We start from the raw sequence: 27905 nt of genomic DNA, 5'->3' as shown, positions 1-27905 counted from the left end.
TGTCCAAAATAACTGCTCGAAGTTCTTTTGTAGTTTGTGCGGATTCGTTGCATTGAGTTTACATGATATGGTCATTGCACAGAACTTGAGGATGTTATTCTCTTACATTGTTATTATCTTCTCTGAAAGTTAAATGCCTTAATTGAGATGGCAAAGAAGAACCCAAAGAGCACAGCTATCCCAACAATGATTATTGCGACATATCCCACAAAATCATGCTTGAAATCGAAGTATGTTTGCACAAAATATTCCACTGTTTCACCCGTGTCAAGCGTGGCCTGAATGTTTCCAAACTGTGAAGCAACTAATCCATACAAAGTCCAAGAGACCGGGCAAATGTAGACGTACCACTTCCACCACACTGGAAGCCTCTGTCATGACATGAGAAAGAAAGATAAGACCCTTTATGAGTAGTTTTGTCAAATGGGGAGCTTGAATGTCGAATGGGAAACTTGATTTGAAATTATTAGAAATTACCGTCTTTGGAATTATAAAGCCAGAGAAGAGGTTCCATATAGCATAGAAGGCAGAAGCGACTATGGCTGCGATACTGTGGTTTGGAGTTACGGCTACTGTCATCATCCCATAGAATGTGAAGTATAATAAGGTGAAATACATGAAAAACAGGTACCAAAAGAATTTGGCTGCTGTCCACTCAAATCCAATCATACTGTAGACTATGACTCCATATATGACACTTTGCACAAAAATGTATGGGAGTTCAATCACAACCTGGATAATGAAATGACAGTGAGAAAAATAAGATAACCATCATAAATATTAACAAAGACAATGGTCTCCAATTACACTCTACTGTCTTAGTATAATTTTTCGTTTGCTCAACTTCCATGTAGCATGGGTGGAGCTAGCAAAGGTCATGTTCTGAATACTTGCACGTTAAGAAATGATTATATGTTGATTGTTACTCCTTGATACTTGGCAGTTGTTGAGTGAGCTATAATTGTTAAGGTTCATAGTACTAAGATGTCATCTTGGCCATGATGGTTTGTATGAAAGTTATACTCCTATACTTCTACTTCAATTATATATGATATGATATTCGCCTTTCACCCAAAAACAAATTTGTCTTCATCAATATTTTGATATGAATATTAATTGCTTTTACCTATAGATACTATTTGGTTTGTGCCAACTAGTATCCTAATACATTTTTCCTTTTTTCTTCTCTCCATTATATATTCAGATGTCACTTTATTTCTCTTTGGAACCCTTCAATTTTCTCCCGATTTTCTTCAACTGCTCTCTAATTTTTTGTCTTATTTCTTCTCATACTTCTCATGAGCTCTCTCCTTTTTTTTTTTCACCACTATTACGTATGTTATCTTCTCAACACTGTGTTATGCATGGTTTTAGCTAAAATTCTACCTCCAATGTAGAATTATAACTCGCCTATTCATATCCATCATAGCAAAATGACATAATTTTCTATTCTGTGAAAGGCAGTTGGATGAATGGGTTGTTAATTTGTTACTGTAGTATTCAGTGCATTCCAAATCGGTACGATTTGAATTGTTTTGTTTAGGTTGCGGAGAAAGATACTTAATTGATGAATTCAATTTTCAAAGATAGGCTCCACATTTTAATACAGCCAATACCTGTCCAAAAGCATAAGGTAAAGCTGAGTACATTCCGGCTGCTTTTTCCCGATAAAAAACTGTTCTCTCAACAGCAACTACTGGCTGCACCGACGTGGCATTTTGTACCCCAACAAAAAGAACAGCACTATACATACTTACATAGAACCCATTGCATTGAATATATCTTGTTGTGTTCCCCTGAAATCCAACACAAATGAACTAGTTAAGAAACTAAGAAATGGATAGAGGAATAACATAATGGAGTTGCATGGCTTTTTGATTACCTTTTGGAGCCAATCTGCCAGAAGATTGTCCCAAACAGCAAAGCTATGATAGTTGTGAAAAAGAATCTCACTGCAGTATATGGTGGGTTTCGCCAGTATGATAAGTGTTGTTTCCATAGGCATGCCATACATTGGGTGAAAAAAGATTGTGAATACTGAGTGGCAAAGTAGAGATCTTTTGAACCCGGCGGAGGCGTACTTAGTTCTGCGATTGTTTCTTTGTTTCTCCTGATTCAATCATCATATATTGTTTTAATAGCTAGAATGTATAAGAATAAGCAAACTTTATATTACTTGTGTGCGTTCCATTTTTACTTCAATGTTGGCATAGGGAGGAGATACAAAGGCATGTAACATAGCGCGCGCACGCTGGCACAAGAAGTTTTGAATAATGTAGGACACAACATGTATTTATTTATTCCTTTTATGCTCTATTGGATAATCAAATTATCATGTCACACGCGCGCGTGTTAATATATACACACACACGTATATGTACACACACACATATACACACACACACGCTAGTGTTGTACCCATTCGATGCACGAGACAGAGAAAATAATATTGGTGTTTGTTTTCGGTCCCTTGTATTGAATGGGCACAACGCTATTTGATAAAAATATAGTTTAATTTGTTTATGGTCACGGTCCCTTGTTTAATGCATGTTTACATTGGTCCCATTTTATGCACTGAAAGACGTGTGGTGAAAATTAAATTTGGAGCACCTTGTGGCAGTGTCCCAAGGACATACTATAGAATAATAGTTCCCTTACCCACACTCTTCCCCACGTCTCACTCTCTCCCCCTCCCTCCCCCACATTTCTATCTCTCTCTTCAACTCTTAGCCACTTATTTCCAGATCCACGAGATAAGATATGCCTTGCCTGCAGGCGAGATTGAAATCTTAATGCAGTAACCAAACACAAGTAAGTGGTTCGTCAGCCATTAATAAGAAATACGTCATTCTATGTTAATGTTTCGAATTGCCTGATCGCCCGATCGTGATGAACCTTTGGGCATCGGGTCTCTCTCTCTCTATTTTTATAGACAAAAAAATAAAAATTTAGAAAATTAGGAATGGTTTAAGGGCAAAACACATTTGCTTATAGTATAGTGAGCTTCTTGCGAGGGATTCCGTATTTTTTCTACGGAGTGGACCTCCCATTTTCGGGTCATATTCTGATAATCCAAACTGTGTACTTGTTTGAAACATGTTTTTAAGCGTATTCGTGACAAATCAGCTCAAAATATGATTGGAAAGTACTTCATCCAAACAATTTTGGATCAAGCACTTACCGATATTCTTTTAAGTTGATTTTTCGCGAGTACCCTTAAAATATGCTTTATATAAGATAAACGGTTCGGATCATCAAAACATGATCCCAAAATGGGAGGTCCGCATATAAGTAAAATTATGAATCCCTCATAGGAAGTGGATCATCTATCTATATATACTGCATAAGATAAGATAGAAAATTTAGTTAACAAGTAATTGATTTAGTAGAATCAAAGTCAAAATACGAAGAATAGGGTTCTAATAATGAAACCAAGTGTAACTCTAATTTCTAAAGATTAAAGGAGGCGGCACAAATCTATGTTGTTTCTCTTTTATCACTAAATTCAAACTTTTCACATTTGTATTGTGTTCCATATTTGCATAAAGGAAAGGCGTAACCCTCCAGTGGCTAAACTTATCCAAATCTAGAAAAGGTTTAGTAAATAGTAGAATATGTTTGGACGAGTGTACAAAAGGTGTCAAGAATTGTCTGATGAATGTCATGTTAACACAGAACACAACATCCTTTAAAAAAACCAGTACTTCTTAGGTATTCACCAATGTTGAAATTAAAATTTTCATTTTTTATAAGATTTATTCTAACTTTCGCCTAAAAAGTTTAGGATAATAGTTAAAATGTACATTGATATTTAAGAAAGGTGTATTGATATTTGTGAAAGTATATTTAATATCTGGGAGATATGTATTGATATCCAAACTTGTTTATAATTATTGGCATATTATCCTCCACCTAGTGGACGGAGATTAGCAAGACCGTTTATATAATTCAAGTCTTTGTCATGCCTGTATAGTTCTGAGTTCTTGTACACTTCAGCAAAGTTGACCCCATGAGCTGCTTCTTGTGCTATTGAAGTCACCTCTAACATCCAAGTAGCCGGATTATAACCATTTTTAACTTTACTGACTCCATTGATGCCCTAAAATAAACATTACGTGAATATGTTAGCTAGTGATGTAAAATATGAAAACTTTAATAAATTATGTGTATTGATCAACTTTACCTCAAAGTATGAGATGAGATGTGCAGAATGGTGGCCTAATGGACCAACGTATATTTCTTCACCTCCTCGTTTCAATAGAAATAGCTGCAATTCCAAAAAAATATTTCCTCAACAACTTATAAGTTTTGAGATTAAGTTCAATCATAGGATCCATAATCTTATGAGTGAATCCATACCTCATCGAATGCATCAAAGATGTCGATGCTTGGCTGATGGATGGTGCACACCACAGTTCTTCCTGTATCGACTGTGTTTCTTACCGTTCTCATCACTATTGCGGCTGCCCTGGCATCAAGTCCTGAAGTTGGTTCATCCATGAATATAATCGATGGGTTGGCTACAAGCTCAACTGCAATAGTCAGCCTCTTGCGTTGCTCGGTTGAAAGACCACTTATGCCAGGCAAACCGACAAGTGCTTCCCTTAGTGGGGTTAGCTCAACAAGCTCCATTACCTCGGCAACAAACATCTGCAATTCCTCATTTAGGTTTACAGTCAATGATTAACAAGACCTAAAAAGAATATGTGCATCTTGTTAATTTATGAAACGGTACCACCCCTGAAAATAGAAGAACATATCTTTCTGATCTTGTACAAAAAATTTGTTTTCCCATAAGATTCTAGGGATCGATAAAATGCTCCAAAGAAAGTCAAGCAGTAAGTTTTTAGAGTTTTCTAATAAGGTAACAAATTAAGGAAAAAGAATTTGAAAACTAACTGCTACGTACCAGAAAGGACTTTAATTAATTAGTAATCTATAAAAGATTACAACTCACCTTTCTTGTAGCGGAATCAACTTCAGAAGGCAACCGAAGCCACGCAGAATAAGTTAAAGATTCATAAACTGTTACATGAGGAGAATGAATATCAGTTTGCTCGCAATATCCAGCTATGCGAGCAAATGTTTCTTGTTTCTTTTGGTATCCTGATACCAAGATACTCCCCTCAATATATCCACCAGTTTTTCTACCAGCCAAGACATCCATCAGAGTGGTCTTACCCGCCCCACTAACACCCATTAGCGCTGTAAGGACTCCTGGTCTAAAAGAACCAGTTACTCCTTTTAGAAGTTCTAGCCGATCTTCTGGTATACCTTGTGCTTTCATTTCCTGCCATTCCCATACCAACTTCATCACTTAATTTGTATACTAAAAAAATTGATTATTGATTTTATGTTGTGACATCAACTTTACAGGTAATGTGTTATATTTCATGTAGTTATACTAACCTTAATTTTGTTGCATAAAATTTTGTACTTCATGCAAATTAATTAAATGCCTAATCCATGGTCTTCAATTCTAGTGCCTGAGTTCAAACAAGTAATATATTAATTGACTTTCCTATACTTAAATTATAGATGACATAGATCTATATCCCGCTTAAATTGTAAACCGAAGCATACATGTATAGTAAGTTCAGGGCCATCCTTGAATATTGTGGGGCCCTAAGTGATCCCATAAGAAAGAGCCATGACGTATTTTTATAAAAAAGTTTTCAAAAATATTCTCAAAACTACAATATAGTCATTTATAATTAAATAAGGTTGTATACAGAAAAAAAATTAAATAAGTTTGTAGAAATTATAAACAAAAGAAGATATAGAGCTACAATATGCTAGAAAGAATGAATAAACAATTTAAAGTGGAATGTTTTATCCAACAACTAGTCACCTAAATCTATAATTTTGTTGTGCATCTCGTAATTGAACATAGAATGAAGATAACCTGTGGCATGTTTACTGAATACTTGATATCATCGAAAGCGATGGAAAGGGGCTCAAATGGTAGAACCATTCCTCGTTGCCCGTTCTTGTTATCTTCACTAATGCTCCCGATTCTGGAAGACCTTGATTTCGATGATAAACTTCTTTGAACTTCATCTCCTCGTTCTATATAATTATAAAACAAGTATGTTATAGCAAAATATGCACCTATTTGAAAATTAAGGAAAGTCGAGAGCTAAATGACCAACCGGAAGAGCCCTTCCCTCTTGAGGATAGCTCAATAACTTTTCCTAGGCCTGCTTTAACAGAATTCCTCTCAGCCACTATTTCTTCAGATAGAACTGCCTGAGGCCTCTCAAATGCTACACCACGGAGATCGATTAAGTAAGAGATGTTGAAGTAGTATTGAATCACATAAACTCAATAGGCTTTGCTAAGTGCATGCCAAAAACATCATATTCCAAGACAGATATGGTTACTTACGGCTGAGATATGCTAGGGCCAATGTGTATAGACCATTGAACAGGAAAACATATCCAATCAAAGCTCCTACTCCAATCCAATACCAATGTGCTTCTGGAAATAATCCACGAGACTTCAAAACCAACACGCCTAATGATTCCGTGGAATTAGAAGGCACCTGTGTCCAAGAAATTCCAAATTTCAGGGTTATAAGGAGAATTATACAGTAATTTCTTAGTAGTTTTCAATGTTGTGTAGCCCACATTAAAAATTATGATGTGTACGTACTTGTTTCCAACTGTGTCCAAGAAATTCATTCACTGCTATAGCATTCTGTCCATACATCAGAGGCGACACCCAATAACCCCATATCCACCACTTCTTTATATTATCTGAGGCAGAGAAAGTTATTCTTCTTACATTAATTAATTTATCCAAATAATACATATATTTGTGTGTATGCACATTTCTAATACATGTATGGCATTTTTTTTTTTTACCTCTTGACAAGATAAATCCTCCCAACACAACAATTGTAAGTAACGCAAATGATCCAAATGTGTTTGCCACAATCATGTTTCGTCCTAATGCAGCTATGAGTCGGAATAGGCCAGAAGCCATCTGGTTAATGCAAAGGAGCAGAAGGTACATTTTGAACAACCTGCCATTAAGGAATTTGTCAAGTTTCGAAATGAAATAGGATAACCAAATCCTAGCTTAAACGATAGTCACACACTACCTTCCGACGTTTGGATCAAAACCTATCACATAATAAGTGGTGAACACCAGAATGCCGACTTCTATAAATGTCATTGGCATCTTGAGGATCCATGCAGGTAATGAGAACGCCCAAGAGGGAAAAAAGAGAAGGTTCCTTTGCTTGTAAAAGGTAGGAAGTTTCATGATTGTCAAGGCTAGCTCCGCCATTCCATTAAACATAGTGAGAAGGAGAGTAAAGAAGAGAGCACCCATGAAAATCCCACCATCTTCTGTTGTTTCCTTGCTCATCTTAGTTCTTAAAAATACCGTCATTACAATGAAAGCCATTATTGTAAGCTGAAAAATAGACATACACACACACACAAAAAAAAAAACACAATGAGCCCTTTTGTTTTATCCTAGTTTCAGATCAAGTTTTCAGAACGGTTTCCAAAAATGTGCCAGGTTGATGAATAACTTTTTTTCCATAATTTTTTGGGAAAAGAAAACATTTTCAATAATCATAAAGATGTTTGCAAATTCTCGAAAACTGTTTTCCCTAAATACTACTCCCTCCGTCCCTTTTTTAGAGTCCAGTATTCCATTTTGAGCTGTCCCTTAATAAGTGTCCATTTTGTAAAGTTAGTGAATAAAAGTTGGTGCATTGTCTATTTCACCCCTAAAAGTAGATTTCTTTTTGAAAAGTAAGTGAGTAAAAGTGTAATAATGATGGGTAAGTAGAGAAAGTAGAGGAAAAAGTTGATGTGAAAAGTATAATGATGATGTCTTTTTAATAAGTTGGAATTACGAAGCAGGACACTTAAAAAGGGACGGAGGGAGTAATGCAATATATTAGAACGAGGAGTGTTTGTGTTCCCACAACTATTTTTGAAAAGTTGCAGGGAATTTACTTTTAAAACAACAATCGAATATGGACAATATATTTTGACTGTGTTCGAAATGTAGGTAAACCACTCAACTTGAGTCATCTTGAATATGTAGACAAATGAGTTCCTCTTCATGAGCAAGTACTCCCTGGATATGAGAGATTTCAGCAGTTCTTTCTTACTAACTCCATATTTCCTAGTTGATAAAGCCGCTGGGTGGCTCTTGGCTTTGTCAAATGGGATGGAAAGCTCATTGTCTAGTTTCCGACCGACATGAAATGACTTAAATGACTCTGCAAATTCCCTTGCAGGAACAAAACTATAAGGCTCATCTCTCCTTGCCCTGTATTGCTCTTGATCTTTTCTCGATGTCACCTGTGCTTCTCACCAAAAACCTTGTTAGGTACGTAGTATATATTTGCATAAACCTAGCTAACTAGCTAACACAACATCAAGGGTTAACGAATGCAGAAACACATACACACAAGAACAGTACTACTACATGTACGAGTTTACCCGATGCGGACTCCTAAACTCTATAGTACTCTATGAAAGTGTTTAAACCACTAAACCCTATAATAGAAAAGTGCACCCTAAAATTCTATGAATGTGCCTAAACCCTAAGGTACCCTACCCTTTGGCATCCAGGGGTCACGGACCGACCATAGAACCCTGCTCAATAAGTGGAACGCGTTAGCTGTCCGCTCTCAGGTTGGACAGTAAGGGTCGGAGAAGGGCAATCACTCATTCTTAAAATTAAACCAACGTTCTTAAGACCAAAGAGTCGGGCAGAAAGGGGGGGAAAACTCTCTGTTCCTAATTCTCCTATAGCTGGATTCTTCGGAACCATATTATTTCCATTACATTTTCGAAAAGTATAGAATCATGTAAATAAAATGTAGGAAAAAAGTAGTCAAAAGCTATAATAGGATAAAAATAATAAAGTGTGAAATTGTATTTATTGAAGAGTAAAAGGATAATCTTCATAATGTGATCGTCCTTAGAGGTAAAATAGAAAACTGAGTTCATCCTTAATGGGAATTAACATGCACTTTTCTATCCTTAGAGGTAATTTTCTAGCCTTCATACTTTAAACATAGCAAGTTGATCACACAGATCGACGAGGGAATTTCTACTAGCAAATCCGTTAATGATTGATGGAAATGCTAACCAATGCGTGGCCGCTAGCCTCTAGGTATATACTATCAACATGTAAAATGATTATAAAGAAAAAAGTGAGTGAAAAGTATCTACGAATTGTGAATGTGCATTGGGAAGCTAAAAGTACTTTGTTGTTGTATTTTTGTAATGATTAGCAAATTAAATGTTAGTAGTTTTTTTTGGTTGAAGTTGTGTTTAAAAATTAAGCTAAAAACAATGGCCACCAAATGGTACGTCTACAGCATCAAACGTCTTAGAGAATAATACTGAAGAAATTACTTCTTGTAGGAAGTCAGCCACTCCTTTCCTCTCTGGACACCTGAAGCCCATGTGTTCAAAGAACTCGAGCACATTTTCACGTGGGCCTTGGTACACAATTTGACCGTCGGAGAGGAGAATTATGTCATCAAATAAGTCGTAAGTTTCTGGTGCCGGCTGAAGGAGGGAGATAACACAGGTTCCCTGAAGGATATGACTGGTGTTCTTGATTGAGTTCACAATCTGAAAAGTGGTAGAACTGTCCAACCCAGTAGATATTTCATCCATGAATAGCGCTCTAGCTGGTCCAACCATCATCTCCCCTACAACATATTAATTTGTCCAGATATTTAGAATACTCAGTCCAGAATAGTAGTAGTTAAAATTTTTCATTTTTGGATTACTACTTTTTTTAGTGTGATGGCTCGAAATCAATGAATACATGCATCCATCACTTTTCCTCGAAACAATATATTTTTTCATAATAAATTAGGTTAAGGTCAATTCGAGGATTGTAATAAATGCGCTTTACTGAAATTCTAATACTCCGTAACAAAGAAGCAAACAGTTAAAAAAAAAAAAAACAACAACGAAGAAGCAAATTAAAGAACCAAAACTGCGAGGTTAAACAAAAGTGAGAACTCATTAGGATCGTCAACAGTTTTTATTTATTTATTATTTATTTTGGTTGTATGTGCTAGGACTCATATTTTTAATTACTTCAATGTTTCTATGTGTTGAATGCTTTTACATGTGGTGACTCGTTTCTTTTGTCCACCAGAAATGCCTCTGAGCATTTCATCACCCACCAAACTGTCAGCACAAACGTCCAGTCCCAATATCTGTGAATACATGATAAAGAGAAATGGAGGGATATATATTTATAGATATATAAACCCAATTTCTCACAAATGCTTAGAACACTATTTTTTGTTTAGTACGTTGAGATTTCAATCAAATACCTTAATTATATAGTCGGTGATCACATTTGCCTTCTCGCCTTCTAGTGATGCTGCCTGGATTATTAATAGAGTAACCACTATATTAGCATAAAACACAAATGCACAACTGATGATCTTCACAAAAAACTACTGCATAGGAAAACAACAGATCGAGAAGTATTTATGGCAGAAGAAAAAACTATTTTTAAAAAGGATTTTGTTAATATGTGCCTCGAGGGCATATGTTAGTAGTTCTCATTAAACGAGTCCAACTACACCTAGCAACTAGTATAGGAAGTTGTAGAAGTAATAAATACTACTAGTTTAGCCAATATTGGACCAAAAGAAAAGCTTGATCCGGGTAAGACCAAATTACCCTTCTGCATTCCCTCTATGTTATCTTTTCAACTCCCTTCAAAGAGAAAGTAATTGTTTTTTTTTTCTTTTCAACATTGTATACATCAGCGAGGGTTAATTAGTGGAGGGTGTTAGAGTTAGCACAAGGGGGTCCAGAAACTATCCATAGCCCTGGCCCCCACCCGAAGCGCCGCCCCCCATGAAACTCGAACCTTGGTCACCACTGGGGGAGGGAGATAAGCAACCAACTTCACTAGAAGTGATTCTCGAAAAAGTAATATTGTTTACTCCGTTAATTATAAGCAAGAAGAAAAGGAAAAAGGAGAGGGCTGAAGCCTGAAGATGAAGAAAGGTGCTTACGTTGCACTCCTTACAATAGCTACTGAATTATAACATTGAATGAATTATTAATGTTTTTATTAATCAAATTTTATTTAAAAGTCCCCAAGAGAAAAAATAATAATAAGTTGTTCGCTTATTGTTTAGTTTAATGTTGTCTTTTGCGAATCCTTTCCATATTGGCCTCGTTCCGCTAATGTTTTTATTTTTTAAAAACTTATTTTCTTCTTTACAAGACAGGCCATTCTCTGCCAATTACATCACTTAGTCTTTACTCTTTTACTTCTATGTTTTCTCTCATCAAAACGAAGCAGTGAAGTTATCATATTGCTCCAATTTGTTTTAGGCTTTATTTCAATGTAAAATGTTTTCCATGTAAAATAATTTTTCAGAAAACAAACTTTAAACTTTTATTTTCCAGTGTTTGGTTGATACCATATTTTCAAAAATCAACAAAATAGTGTAGAGAGGGCTTAACGGTAGAATTGGACATGGTTCAAGACTGACGATCGAGGAAACTGAGTAGTGAGAATTGCAGTAGAAGGCAATGGGTTCATTTCGGAAAATAACTTACGGAAGATTTAAGGGTATGTCATTTTCATCCAATTAATTGAAAATATTTTCCTCATTTTTTATACAACCAAACACCGAAAAATAGGTAAAATCTTTTACCGGAAAATATAGCTCATGAAAAACGATGAGGGAAAAGAAAAAAAAAAAAAAGAACTCAGCAAACAATTTACTCGAAAGTTCTATCTTACGTATTTGATGGTTGGGTACTTCTTAATCATATTAAACATTATGCATACAAATATTAAAGTTAAGGGCATTTTTGTCTAAAAGTACTAAAGTTTAATATTTCCAAAAACCCAATTTACTACTTGTGGGTGTAGTTTGACTCGTTTAATGAGAACTAATATATGTTCTTGGGACACATATTAACAAAACCCTTTTTAGAATAATATTTGCGTTAACACTTTCAGAAAATTTAAGGTTCTCGTCGTAACTTGTTTTTCGGGAATTTTTCAAAACACTCTTCTTAATACTCAAAACGCTTCCTCGCAAAATTGAATAAGATATAGAAACGTTTAGTTTTTTGTTCTAGAAAAATATGGTTTTGGAATATGTGCGAGCTAGGCACAAAATTGATAAGGGAAGCTAGTCTTAGCTATTTGCTTACCTTCATGAAAATATCAAGATCTGGGTCTGGCTTAATGTTGGCTTCCTTCTCTCTCCTGGATAATACTGTTAGCATAATATTTCTACAAAAAAGAAAAACACAAAAATTTAAGCTAAATGATTAAGACCAATTATCATTCCACAGATCGAAATGTATTTATGAAGTAGTAGCTGAGCAGGATTGACGTACCCTATTACTCCCTCTGTCCCTTATTTAGCGTCCAATATTCCATTTTGGGCTGTCTCTTAATAAGTGTCCATTTTGTAAAGTTAGTGGGTAAAAGTTGATGCATTGTCTATTTTGTCCCTAAAAGTATATTCCATTTTGAAAAGTTAGTGAGTAAAAGTGTAATGATGATGGGTAAGTAGGGAAAGTGGAGGAAAAAATTTATGTGAAAAGTATAATAATTATGTCTTTTTAATAAGTTGGAGTTACGAAGCAGGACACTTAAAAAGGGACGAATGGAGTATATTTTTCTTTTTTCTTTTAAGTAACCAAACTACCTAAATAGTTAAATTTGGTTTTTGTTTTATGAAAAGTCAATTCAAGAATGATACATAGTACTATTTTTTAATAATTTTTAAAGTAATCTATGTATAATATATATATCGATACAAACTATTTATTAAATTTAAATTTTTTGAAAATAAAAAAAGTAATTAGTCTAATATTTTTTTGTCGCCAAATGGTACTTTTTGGCAATGAATCCAATCTACCTCACCAAAAGGTACTATTTGGTGACGAAATTCAATTTTGATTGCCAAATAGTAGTACCTTTTCGCGTCAAAATTTAAATTTCGTAGCCAAACAGTACCTTTTGGCAAAGAAATGGTACTTCGTCATGAATGGCTTTTGGGGACAAAATATGGATTTCCTCGCCAAAAGCGTTTTTTTTTTTTTTTTTTTTTTTGTTGTAGTGTATATTCTATAATCATATACTACCAAATTTCCCTTAAAATCAAATAAAATTTCAAAGGTATCGCAGCCTCCCAGGTCCCCCGCTAGCTACTTTTGCACTTGTTATGAAGACACCTAAAAAATATGAGTAATCACTAACCATAACGTTGTCCGACCCCTTGACATCTAGCTGAGAAAGCTAGTGTTTCTCTTACTGTCAATTCTCCCAAATGCAGGTCATGTTGGCTTATGTAGGCTGATGTTCTTTGTGGAACAAACTCATTCATATCATGACCGTTGTAGGTTATATTTCCTGAAACCTGTAAATAAATAAATAATATTTTTTTTTGTTCCATCAAAATCATGTAAGATCACAAGATAAATGAAGCTCCTAAAACCAAGTAAGAAGATGACCACTTCGAAATCGATGCATGTGGGGCGCACACAATGTATTTTCAGTATTACTCAGATTAGTGCTAGCTATTGTTCTCCTATTTGGAGTGTTGTAGGCAATAAGGGTGAAGTAAAATAAAAGAAAAGAAAAGTGGCAAAATAAGTGGTACTTTACTTTCGGTCATTTCGCTAGAGAGTGGTAATGTTGTGTTTGTAATAATGTACGATAGGAATCCATGCAGATGTATGCTTTATGCTTTGTCCATTGTAATAATGTAATATAGTGGAATAAGGAATCCCATCATTATGCTTATAAGGGAATCCCATGCCTGCAAGTTTCGAGGCCTCCCTGTTTTCTCTATAAAAGGAAGAAGCCATTCATCTGTATTTTAGACTTTGGAAAAATAATTTTATCGTGTGTGTTTGTATCCTCTTTGATCTTCTCCATTCTTTGTACTTGTACTCTCTTAGAGATTACATTTGTGGTTATGGAGCCTGCACTCATTGAATGGATGCAAGTATTTCCTTTTGCTAAAAGGTATTCACAAAGGTTAAGTTTAGAAACCAGATAACAATACAAGTACGCGTAAGACAGACTAATTATGAATAGTTTAATTATCATTGAAAACAATAGGAATTGTCAACACATTACACATGCATGCAAGATATAGTTTAAACTAGAGCCCCTGTTTACTTGGATGGGAAAATGAACTTTTCTATAACTTTCTTAGTGTTCCATTACCAAGAAAGTTGTGGGTCCATAGTTCTAACTTTCTCACTAGTAAACAAATTTTCTTCAAAATAGATCATGCAAAAGAGAAGAAATTTTAGTTTTCCAGCTAAAGTCTTTGTCAACAGAAAATGTTAGAAAGTGAAGGAAAATTGACTCTCAAAATGAGCTTAACATGTTTAATTGGACTGTGCTCAAGTTATTAAGCCCGTAAGTTTGTGCACTACCAAACTATTCTGGGTAGAAGTCGGAGAGTCCAAAGGTAAAGAGTATAAAACTTCACTTAGCCACGAGTTTCATAATGGAGTTGAAGTTAATCCAAACTTTAATTCATGAGTTATAATCCAAATTGGTTGGTTAGCTTACGCACACATCGACTAATCATCTCCCTGATCTAGTCGAAGCCAGATCACATAATTAGGATTTCTCAAAAATTTACGTTCTTGTGGCTTGGCCTCAAAAGTCGAACACTAAACGAAACCATTGTGTGCACACCCTGACACCCACCAACGACCCTCAGGGTTGGAGACAAAAATTATTATGGTCGGTTTTAATTTGTTGAAGAAAATAGGCCTGTTCATGAGAGTTTTCGGCAACTTTGAACCAAAATTAAAGTGCGATGCATATACCTTTTGAGGTAGGTATAAGTGGGTTTAATTAGATACTCCTATAGCTATACAAGGGGTTTAAACTATGGAAACAATGAACAAAATTTATTGGGAGATAAATGAGAAAGAGAATAAAATCTATCCACCGCCGCCGGTGTAAAACTCCAATTTTTTATCACTGTCCATTATGAGCCCCATCGAGCGTCTATTATTGTAATTTGAACCTTTCATATTATAAGACCCGCAGTATAGTATTGTCATGCTAAAAATCAGCTTCATCAAAAGTCGATAAATATATCAAAATTTAAATTTTGGTTTATAAAATGACCAATCTGATTTCTGTCAATAGTATTTCCTCCGTCCATTTTTAAATGTCTTAAGTATAGAAGTCACTTCAGGAGGTAAAGGAGCTTAGTTTGTGAAAAACAAGCAATTGTGTTGTAAGGGCCTACTGGCGTACATGTAGCTATAGCTTGTTGTGTGGGTGAGGGGGGGGGGGGAAGGTGAGGGTGGGGTAATCAGAATTTTACCTCCACTTTCCTCAAATTATCCTCCGACTTTTAGATCGACATACTTTTAAGCGGGGGGTACCGTTACACTTTTCAAAAAGCATCCTCACGAGTATTTATACATTAACTTTTCAAATCGGGGATCACTTATCTTAGGACAACTCCAAAATAAAAATACTAGAACATTGAAATTGGGACGAAGAGGATGTACTAGAAGATAAAATATCGCAATTATATAGGCATAATGCAATTTTGATGACTCGCTATCGTTGAACCGATCAAGGTATTTCTTGCATGGATACACTATTATTGGGGGTCTACAAGATGAAACGATTCAGATCAACAATGAACACAGCGATTGGCCCAAAAAATGGGGCGGTGGTCGGGAAAAGTGGGATTTTCCACCGCCGGTAAAGAATTTATCTCTTAAATAGCCAAGGGGTTGAGAAGGTGTTGCTGAAGGGGGTATTTTTTTTTTTTTTTTTTTTTTTGATTTGTGTGTTTGGGCTTTTGGCCCATAAGGTTTTGGGCGTTGGCCTTTAGATAAGGTGGCTTTGGCCCATTGGGCTGTCCCGTGGGGCTTCTTCCTAATAGGGGTTTTTTCTATTCTCTTTGTTCTTAAAAGAAATACTAGTATAGGGGTGAACTTGTTCTCATTGTTTGGCAGCACTAGACATTTGGTTGAGCATGTTGCCTCTTTGTAGTTAGTGCTCGCTGAAAGAGTATTATGTGTTCGTATCACAGTATTATTAATAATAGATAAAACCTTTTTTCGTGCATGAAAAAAAAATATTGAATAATGTGAAAATAAGTCACGCTCCATCCTCACTACTGTCCTAGAAATGGCAACAGGACGGGACGGGGTTTTGATGTACCCAACCTCCGATCCTAAAATTCCCGACTTCCCCCTGACCCTGCACCAAGAAACCCGACCAGGTAATGAAAATCACCCTGTTCCCGCCCAATGTACCCTCCCCATCCGTTTTCCTCAATTCTCAATCTGAACGCAAAAATGCTAAAAAAACCTTGGGTAAGCAGTCACGGTTTTACATCTCAAACTCAAATTTATGCTAAAAAAATTTAATATCTAGAGCAAAGTGTAAGAAAATGTTTCTCCCGCAAAACAAAATTAAACCACCACAGAGAAATGAGAAGACTAAGCCATCGGGATTCTCGTCCAGACAAGCGTTTAGCTTCGGACTCGTCCAAATCAGCAGCAACTCCGTTCACCTCCTCGACCCCTTCATCTCTCTGTGCAAGACGGGCTCGGATGCTTCCGCTTGAGATCCAACTGCGTAGTACGCTCGCCGCCGCCGCGAAGGACTAGCTGCGGGGTGAACATTGACACAAATGGAAGATTCATGGCTTCCGACTCATATGGGGGTGTTAGGATGAGTCTACTTTTGCAACTATGGCATCTAGTGCATTGCCATGGTTGAAGGTGGGATCGAGGCTGGATAGAGTCCGTATTTAATACTCTGCTAGTGCAGCAGAGAGAGAGCGAGAGAGAGAGAGAGATCGGTCCTCAGAGGAGAGGAGAGGGTGCGGTTAAGAGTCTAAAAATTAAGAAAAAATGAACGAAACCACCCATAACTAATGGGCTGTATGTGTTGTGTAACTATACGGGGGCGGTTCTAGAAACTCTTATAAAAAAAAGTCTCTAAAAAAATCCTTCAAATCTTAATGTCATAGTTTTCAAAATCTTATTTCGATAATCCGAGCCGCTCAATGTGTTCAAAACGTGATTTTAAAAGTACCCGAAAGAAATTGACAAAAAAAAATTACCGGGAAGGACTCTCTCTTTCTCTCTCTCTCTCTCTCTATATATATATATATATGCATGCGGACCCCCCTTTCTCGATCAAGTTTTGATGATTCGAGCAACTAATGTGTTCAAAATGTGTTTGGGTAAGGGTACTCGCGGAAAATCACAGCAAAACAAATGACCGATAAGGATTGTTCATTGCAATACAGTTTTTTATTGAGACTACGATTTAAATAAAACTGGTTCAAATCAAGCCGTTCCGTGATTATTTTTTTGGCCAATTTTTCATTGGTAACCGTAAAATCACGTTCTGATCACATTGAGCGGTTTCGGATCATCAAAATTTGATCGAGAAAGGAGAGAAATGGGAAGGTTCCGTATTTTAACTAAAATGGGGACCCCCTCATATGAAGTGGTCTAATATATCTCTATCTCTATTATAAAACAGAAGAGTGTTGGGGACAAGTTTGTTGGAATGATTGAAATTGAATTAATCAATGGATGAGATGAGATTTTCCTTTTATTAAATTGTTCAGCCTTTTTTATTTAATTACACAATTGCCACCGATCCAAAATTACACCCACTTTCAAATTTGAAACCCTACTGCCGGAGCATTCTCCTTCGTCTTCTCTCTCTCGACACTCTCATTGGTGTCACCGTGCGAAATCTACTGGCGTCGATCCTTAAGTCTGGGCTAAAAGCTTAGGTTTTGAAGGTATTTGGGGAAACCAGACCTTCGAACCAGTTGTTTTATTCTATCGTGCATACCCAGTTGAAGCAGTTACTTTACTACCTCACATCATTTTCCCTTTTATATTTTTTCCAGGTAATGCTACTCTTTCTTTTCATTTGTTTGGGGTGTCTTGATGGTGATTTCAAAATCCAAATCGACGGTATCGACCCCATTAGATGTTTTACACCCTTTACAGTAATGGAGACTTTTCTTTGTTTGTAGTTGTAATTCCGTTATTGAAAATGATCTTATTATAATAAACGATTAATAAAAAATAGGTTTAGTGACAGAGCTTTTTGTGAGGATGGCAAAGAGGTAGGAGGCGGGACTCCGTGCCAAAAACCCATGTGACTTTGTGCAGAGGTATTTTTTTTAAAACATTTTTGCTATGCATATTCATTAGAAGCTAAATACTTCATTAGATTGTAGAGTGGATGAATTTGTTTGCTTTCACTTCTTCATCTTTTTGTATTAGGGTTCTTTTTGTATCTCTATTACTAAACACAATGGTGTGTGGGACAAGTTATTCGAATGGCTGAGATTGATTTGATCCAAGGGTTGAGAGATATTCTATTCAATTGATTAAAGTGCCCACATCCCACACATGTTAATTACAACATTGCCATCAGATCCAACATCCCATCCGGCCATAACGCAGAAGAAGAGTTGAAGAAGCAACGGAGACAAAGAGAAGGTGAGAAAGACTTGAGAAGTCCTAGAAAGGAAAGGAGTACTTCAAGAAAAGTGGAGATCGTGAGGTGAATTACGGCGAGGGCAAAGGGGGGTAGTGGAGGTGGTTGTGAGGCATATGGTGGAGTACTTCGAGGAAAGCTGGCGGCAGCCGGCATGCAAGTATTCGAGATGCTGAGGGCTGGGTGTGGTTCATTTCAAACAATTGAAGAGTAAGCCATTTTCCTTTCTAAATACATCATAAAGTAATTGTCTTTGTTTTTGCCAGTCAGTCACTCACACACTCTCTTCTAATTTTTTGTCAATTTTCTTTTTGTAAAGTTAATCGTTTTCTCTCTCTTCTCAATTTTGGGTGTAGTATCTAAGACTTGGATTGACTGACCAAACTCGGCAATGGAAATCCACTGTCCTCAAGTAACAGACTCTCTGTCAATTTTTTTTTGCAAAGGTTAATCGGTTTCCTTCCTTTGGGTTTGTGTTTTTGATGTTAGTGTTGTTTGGAGAATTGTTGGTAGATGCCGTAGGCATTGACAATGCTCTAGATTACTTTGTACATCGTAGAAAAGAAGAGTTTTGTTTCATTTTTGTATTTAGGGTAACTATAATCAATTAGAAATGTAACATAGGTTTTGTTTTGGTCGGAAGCATCCAATCTTAATGAAACTGGTGCAAAATGTTCTTAGAGGGAGTTGGGTGATCATTTCATACGTCAAACTATTTCTTTGGTATCACGGTTAATTTCCAAGCAATTTTGTGCGACTATCAAGATTTAATAGGGTAATTCTAAATTCCAATACGAGGTGGGGTAGTGCCGTAGGCACGGGCAAACATTAGTATACTATATATGGGGCAGGTTCTAGGACATCTATAAAAATATCTAAAAAAATACCCAAAATCTCAATTTCATAGTTTCTGATCAAAATTTTTATGATCTGAACCGTTTAATGTATGCAGAATGTGATTTTAAGGGTGCCTGCGACAAATTAGCAAAAAATATGACCGGAAATGTGCTTATTTTCAGCAGTTATTTAATTGCACCGTTCATCAAATCTGAGCTAAAAACTGCTTAGATCAAGTCATTCCCGGTCTCTTTTTTTTTTTGCCTCTTTTGCATACTCTTAAAATCACGTTATGATCACATTGAGCGGCTCGGGATCATTGAAATTCGATTGGAAAATGATGAGAAATGGGAAGGGGATCTATATTTTTAACTAAAATGAGGACTTTCTTATGGGAAACGGACTGTATATATATATACACACACACACATACACATACACATATAACCACGGATCTAGTAAGGGATTCTTTACGGCCTAATCGTTGCGGGTCTTCCCTTTTCCGATAGAATTGCGACGATTCGAGCTTTTCAATGTGTTCAAAACGAGATTTTAAGAGTACCAGCGAGAAATCGCCAAAAAAAAAATGACCGAAAAGGGCTTGATCCGAGCAGTTTTGCAGATCAAGCCATTCCCAGTCTTTTTTTTTTTTGCGATTTTTATTAGGCACCCTTAAAATCACATTCTGAACACATTGAGCAACTCGAATCGCCGCAATTCAATCGGAAAATGGGAGGTCTGCACGGTTTCGCCCGTAAGGGATCCCTTACTGGATCCTGACTGTGTGTGTGTGGGGGGGGGTATATCTTGGCGGGTTTAGGGGCAAGGCACTGTCACCCCCGACGGAACTCTACCCGAACTTGATCGGATTTTAGATTTTTCGCCCCAACCGAAAAGGATGTGGAAAACCTGCCCCGTTTGGGGCGAGATGGATATGTTTACCAAGCCTGCTACTGCCTGATGCCAATTCCCAAGTTGGCTTATTGGTAGATAATTCTGGGCTGGTCCTACATTTTTGGTTCATGGCTAGGGAAATCCTTTCCAAATAAGTGCATGGATCACTAGGTACCATACCAAAATAACTCATGTGCGCCCAATGATTCATTCCCCCCCCCCCCCCCCCCCCCCCCACAAAAAAAAAAAAAAAAAATGGTGACGAAATTTAATTTTTACTATCGGTGACGAAACAATAAGACTTTTCGTCACCTATAGGATGTCTCCGAAAGTCACTTTTTCGTCACCAATAACATCTATAGTAACCTTGTGCTAACAAAAATTTTATTTTTCCATCAGCAAATATACTTTTTCTTGTAGTGCTCTCTCTTTCGTCGTGCGTAGTGTACACCCCTCTCTCTCTCTCTCTCTCATGCATAAATTCATTCCCCACCTCTCTTTTCTTTCTCTCGCCCTTTTTTTTATTTAAAATCATATAATGCTAATAATTTTTTATGTAAATATCTATTTTTCATAAAATTATATTTGTGAAATCTACTCGATAAGATGTATCAAACAAGACTAATATTGGATGTAAAATTATATGCAGAAAAAATAATTTTTAGGTATTTGCTCTTTCTTTTGTTTTACAATATGAATTGTTAATTAAATCTAATTAATATTGAATTTATACCGTTAATTTCAAATTTATATTATAACTTAACACTGCTAATTAAGAATTTACTCTATTAATTTCTAATTAACACTATTAATTGTTAATTTAACGTAATTAATTTTAAATGTAGACAAAAAATTAGTACTGCTAATTAAAATTGTTAATTATTAATTAATAGTATAAATTTCCAAATTCATTTCACAATTAGCATTTTAAAGTCTATAGTGCAAAAAAAAAAAAAAAAAAAAGAGCCTACACCTAAAAAAAAATCTTATTTTATCCATACATTATCGAACATTTAATATGGGTCTTGTTTTGTCGGTTTCAAAAATATATATTTTTCAAAATTGAATTTATAAAACAAAAGTTATAACCATTCATAATTTTTGAAATTTAAAGAGTGAGTGTGTGTGTGTGTTGGGGGGGGGGGGGGGGGGGGGGGGGGGGGGGGGGGTGTGGGGTGGGGCAGAAGGAGGAGAGAGGGAGAGAGAGACACGCGTGTTACACATGGGTCTCATTTAGGCTGTGGTGGGGGTATCACCTAGTGGGGGCCCTATTTTAGTGTAAAACAAGTTTCGAAATATTGACCAAGACTCTTGGAAGAGAGAGAGAGAGAGAGAGTATTTTACGGGGAGGGAGGGGGAAGAGGAGGGGGAACGGGGGGGTGAGTGGGAGGGAGGTGAGAAGGAGAAAGAATGGATTGCAGGAGATGGAGGAGGGTGGGGTGGGAGTGGGGGAGAGAGAAGCGCGTGTGTTAGTGGAATGAAATAGTTTCAAAAAAAAAAGGGTCTCGAGAAATATTAATAGGAAAAAGGGGATTCCAACTAGAGTTTTTGTTGGAGCTGGAAAGGTTTTGAGATTAGTTCTTGGAGTTGGAAAGGTTTTGCTTAATACCAAAATTGAATCATTTTTTTTGAATTGATTTGCACCAAAAATACACTTGCAAGGAAATGACTTTAACAAAAAATGGAGTGACAAAATCAACAGCCTATCATAATCTATTTTCCAAAAATACACTTGCAGAGGAGTATTGGCGTTAACAAGAAAGAGAGTGACAAAATCAGCAGCCAATCATAATCTATTTTCCTTTATTGGTTGCGACCACCAATTTGTAAATGTAAAATTCGTGTTACAGTGATATTAATGGAGAAAACAAATGTAAACTTAGTTTTCTTACTTTTAGATCAGGATCAAGTTCTCCAGCCAAAGCTAGCAGCAATGTAGTCTTTCCAGAACTTGGTGGACCTAAAAGCAATGTCAATCTGCAAAAATACAGTATATAATTAATTATTGAAATGAGATGAGAACCAACTAAGGAGTACTAAATTTTGATCGGCCGCAATGAGAACTAATAAATTAACTAGCTAGTACTAAATGATCGATATTGTTTTTTCTCACCTGCCAGGCTTGATGATTCCACTAACATCATGGAGAATCGCCAATGGTATCTTCCTACTTGGTAAAATATGGAGATAATTTAAGAATCCCTTCATACACAAAGAGAGATTTCCAAACTAATTAGTTTAATTTAATTTATAAAGATATATAATACTATCAAACATCTACATAATAAAGGAAAAGGATTTTTGAATCTTATGTCTTAGATAAATCTTAACCGTTGAAATCTACCCATAAACCTCCACTATTGATCCAATTCCCTCTCCCTCACATGACCACGTCCCACCCTCAGAAAAACTAAAGCCCTTGTCCCCAAACGTTCTATCTCCCTCACCCTCACGCCGCCACCACCGCCTCGCACTAGCACCGTCTCTCTCTCCCACACTCGACCGCCGCCGCCACTAACACAGCCAGCACCGACTTAGCCACTCATACCCCACTGCTCGAAACTCTAATCATTAGAAGAATTTAGGGATTGAAGGATGGTTAGGGATTTCAGTTAGTGGGTGGGTGGATGGTTAGGGGGTGGATGGTTAGGGATTTCAGTTAGTCACATATTACACATATCTTAATCAAGCTTGAAACTCTGCTTTTATTGCTGGAATTGAAGGATGGACATCCTAATCATTAGAAGAATTTAGGGATTTTTTTGGCCGTGATCTATCCGTGGTCTTTGCCGATTGTCGTGGTCTCCGCTGATTGGTGTGGTATTCAGCAATATCTGAGTTTTTTTTTTTTTTTTTGGTCTATTGATGTGGCATTCCACTTGTGAGTGATCGAACATGCATGCAGGTCGAAAATAAGTATGGTTTTAGTTTGGTCTTATTCCCTGAAGTTCTTTTGTAATGTTTTTAAAGGTTGACATTTTTTAAAAGTTTATTTTGATATTATCTCGAAAAAGAATATTCAGCGTATAAACTATTTTGCTTCTATAGGACTTGGATGGAAAATTTATGGATCTCAAGATGATCAATGCAACAACATTGTGGCGATGACAAACTAATAAGGTATCAGTCTCACTCGGCATCATTATTTTAATTTTTTGTGTTTTTATTTGAATTGGAAGTAGTGACTTTATTGACGTTTATTGGTTTTCTATATTTTATTATTTTTAATTTTGTACAGAAATACTACTCAAAGTCCGTCGAATCGCTATGCTTCAGATTCACAAGTATTATTATGCAAAGCAGGCTAGTGTGCTTAAATGTACTTATGTTAAATGCAGAGCACTGGCTGGTGTACTTAGATTTGCTCTTATATATGTTGTTAAATGCAAAACACTAGCAGGTGTGCTTAGATTTTTACTGATTTAGTTGATGTAGAGCACTGGTTGGTGTGCTTAAATTTTAAAATGTTGGTTCTTCCAGAAAAGTTATTTGTTCTTTATTTGCTCATTCAAGTTAAACATGTCAATGAATATGCTTGGGATTATTATTTTCCGCAAATTGAAATTCATTGGATGATATATTGGATTCAATGTCTAGTATTTATTTGCATCTGCAAATTGTTCGAACCATGCCTCGGACACGGACATGCACTAGTAGTTCTATAAGAAAACAACTTTTATATAATGCCTTGTTCCTCTAAGAGCTTTTGTGATTTTTGGGACTTTTTGAGTTGTCTTTATTCAAAAAAATTGCGTTTGTTAGTTTTACGTCGAACTTTTGTGAATTATTATTTCATTTCGTACGTCGAGACGAATCGAAAAAGTATAAAATTATGATTTTTAACCTAATATTTATGAAAATAAAAAGATTTATCTTGAATATTTTCAAAAATATTTAGGTAAAAGCTAGTAAAAAAAATTACTTTTCCAGTTCCTCTGTCGAGACGAATCAATAATTTGCAAAAATTTAGAACAAAACTAAGAAATGCAAACATTTTGAATAAAGACCCAAAAAACTGAACAAGGCCAAAGTGCTTTATCATTTAGGGAATTGATTTTGTCATTTCTCTTTTCTCTAACGGCACTTCCCTCCTCTCACAAAACAAATCACCTAATACAGACCAAAGTTATCAATTCCGTACCAGGCAGCGTACCGTTTTCCTGACTAGAATGGTACGTACTTACGAGTACAGCCGGTATCTCGGTCATGTTATTATATATTCATTATATTTATATGAAGATAAACTCTACAGTATTTTAAAAACAGGCACTACTTTTTCGTTTATGTCTTAACAAATCAATATTTTCAGTCTCAAAACACTTTGACTTTTTTACGGTGGAAACGGCTCTTTTATGAAGTATATTTGAAGTCAGCATCACATGTGGAGGCGGAAGTCGACAAAATGTGTAATTTGGATGATAGAAATAAAATCAAATTTAAGCGATACGGAGTATAATATACTCCAATGACGTCAACTAACCTCCACTACCAGATTACTGCAGGGTAGGACTGTAATTAGTAGTCCTATTAAACTAGACTAATGTTATCGCCAATGGGCTCTAGCTTACTTGACATTTTCTGATTCTATCCATGTGGGAGGTTAGAATTTGAGCTTAGTCGTGTGCGTTTGAGATTCAGAGTTATGAATAATATTGAAATTTCTTATAAATTAATCTACTAACATCCCGCTAACTTCTGCCAATATATACACAATATAAAAAATAAATAAAAAACATGCAGTTGTCATTTGAGTGCGAAAGTCTATCTCACCATGGAGTATCTCTGAATTATTGAATAATGTCACATTTCAATGTTATGAGTTCAATCTCATTTCTCAGCCTTTGTTTGAATCGAACGCAGCCATATGTAGATTGTGTTCGTTTTGGTTCTCTAGATTTAACCATTTCTCTTCACATAATTCTTAATAAATTTTTCTTTAATTATCAATGTGTTCTCCCCAAGAACTCCACGCTCCTCTCTTCTCAGCCAAAAATCTTAGATGGATCTTAGATGGAATCAAGGTTTTGAATTCCATACCAGTCGGTACATACCGGTATTAACCAAATCTAATACTCATACCTCTAATTTTGTCTCAGTTATTATACCAATTGGTACAAGCCGGTACTGGTTGTACTGGACGGTAGCAATCGATACCGAACAATATCAGACTACTTTCAAATTTATTATTCTCTTCCATTACCAGTCAATATCGGATGGTAACGGTCAACTATCCGATGATACGGACTATTTTTAAATTTATTTTTCTTTACAATCAATGTATATATTATACTAAATTCTTTGATGTCAAAAAAATAACACTATAATGATAAATCAAATTCGATACTTGAAATTTTACCCGTGCCGGTAACGTACCGTACTTCAAAAAACCCCTGATACTCTAGCCGGTACAGTATTCAAAACAAACCTTGGATGGGATCCACCCTACTAATTATAGAAAAATGGGGTAAATTACAGTTAACCCCCTCTAACTATGGGTCGGGGACACTTTACCCCCTTTAACTAATGGAAACCTTATTCCGTCTGACTTCCTTAACGGAGAGATATAAAGTTACGATTTGCCCTTCGCAAAAACACTCCTCTGCAAAAAAAAGAAAAGAAGAAGAAGGCAAAGAGGCATACTGTTCCTAATCAAGAAACTCGATTTGGAGCAAAAAGGTGCCCTAAAATGTGTGGGTGTTTAAATTTGCGTGAAAATTCACTCTAATACACCACAAGAAATCTAAAAACTCCTTCTTCTATAACCCCAATCCACTTGCACCCACATTTACCCTAATCCAAAAAAATGCCTTTGCATCTGTGGAATTAGAACCCACCAATCCTCGAGTTCAACCTCGGCACACGACGACGTGCAGCACAGTCCAGCCGTTGATGTCCCGGTGATTGACTCGGTGCCGGAGTCCAGGAGCTCCTTCTTGCCCTTCAGGTCGCCCTCGTTTGCCAGGTTCATCAACCTCACACAACGATCGATCTCCCTCTCCTGCCTGCCTGCTGTTGCCATCCTTACCTCCTTGCTCCGGCGCCAGGGACGACTGCTTGCCAAACGTGAGCGGTGAACCACACCGACTGCGGCGGAGGAAGAATGTTCAAATCCATCGGGGAAACAATCGCAAGAATTCAATTAGGTTGGCTTCAGTTTTGGATTGAACTGTTTGGGAGGGTTAACAGAAGCTTTGTCGTTTCAAAAATAAATAGAAGCTTTGTAGAGAGAGAGAGAGAGAGAGAGAGTGAGTGAGAAGAGACAGACGTGTGTAGATCTGTTAGGAGAAGAAGGGTAAAAATGTCTATTAATGGGGGCACATGACTCTTCCCATCCAATTCTTAACAGACCTTAGATGGAATAAGGTTTCCATTACTTAGAGGGGGTTAAGTGGTAAAAAGATAAGTTAGAGGGGGTTAATGGTAAATTACCGTAGAAAATACGTATAATTTCACACAAAGTGGGTGAAGGAAATAAACTACTAGTTCTTGTTTAGATTTCCTTGGGTAGTGTGCATGATGATATGGGAGAAATTTTACCTGGAAAGCATTAAAAAAGAAGTTGAAAATTGTTGGGAGTGCTCTGCCGCCGATATAGGCCTCTGCATCAACATTCAAGTTCTGAAACCTTACTTCAATATTCGGAAGAACAATCCCAACTCTGCATCAAGTTAATTTTTTTTACGGTAATAAGATAAGAAACATCGAAACACAGATCGATTTTAAATAATTAAATAGACTCAAATTTTGAGGAATATATATATATTAATAAATAAGCCAAGTGATCAGAAATGTCGATTGGAAAGCTAAACAATATCTGACAAATTAAACGTTACTGTACTGTACTACGTTACGTAGTTCACAAACACATGCAGATAATTAAAGTCACAAGTAAGTAAGTACATCTTTTAAGGAATCTTAAATAAAGAATCTTAAAATAAATACTGTAATACTAATTAAGAAAGATATATTAAAAGATTACTGGCCTGTTGATTCTTTCCTTGAGCTGCAGCAAGAAATTCTCATTACCTTCCTCTGCAATTTTCATAAGCCTCTCCACCAAATTCCTTTTCTCTATCGCCCCTAGTTTCTTGACATCGATTTCTCTTATTTGCCCCGGCCCCGGCCCCTCCTCCTCTTCACTCAGAATTCCTGTCCTTATCCTCGCAAATGTCGGCAGTTTTTCTAAGGATGCCCATTTCAGTGCTTCTTCATCGTGTTCTTCACTGGAAGAGAGAGAGAAAACCTCTCTCCCGCTGCTTTTCCAAATGTTAGAAGAACTGCTCAAACGTGCACTAATTGCACGCATTATGTTCTCTCCTCCTCCTCCGTCCATGTTATCAGCCCAATTCGAAATCTCTCAAGTTTTCAATGCAATGGAGCTTGAATTCCTGAGCAATATATTAATCGATCTGTTTTCTCTCACTGCATGTTGCTCTGTTTTTTCTCCGTTTCTCTCCCTATGACTGCCATTGGAGGCTAGAGCTTGTGTTCTCTTTCTCTATTCGTACTTGTTCCTTATATATAATATATATATATAATATATATATATATATAATATATATATATATACACTTGTACTGTTTGTCTTTCTCTTCTCTGTTTTCTTCTGTACTTGTTCCCTTCCCTTAAGGGTCAACTGAATAATCACGAAATGCCAA

At 36.3% G+C, this 27905-nt stretch overlaps 1 pseudogene; it reads right to left on the bottom strand.

Annotated features, from left to right (window-relative positions):
- LOC131332426 (pleiotropic drug resistance protein 1-like) lies at positions 1–27734 on the bottom strand (annotated as a pseudogene).
- Positions 27735–27905: the final 171 nt, after the last annotated feature.

This window comes from Rhododendron vialii, chromosome 7a (assembly GCF_030253575.1).
Source record: "Rhododendron vialii isolate Sample 1 chromosome 7a, ASM3025357v1".
Classification (NCBI taxonomy): domain Eukaryota; kingdom Viridiplantae; phylum Streptophyta; class Magnoliopsida; order Ericales; family Ericaceae; genus Rhododendron; species Rhododendron vialii.
This window is presented reverse-complemented; position numbering and strand designations above follow the sequence as displayed.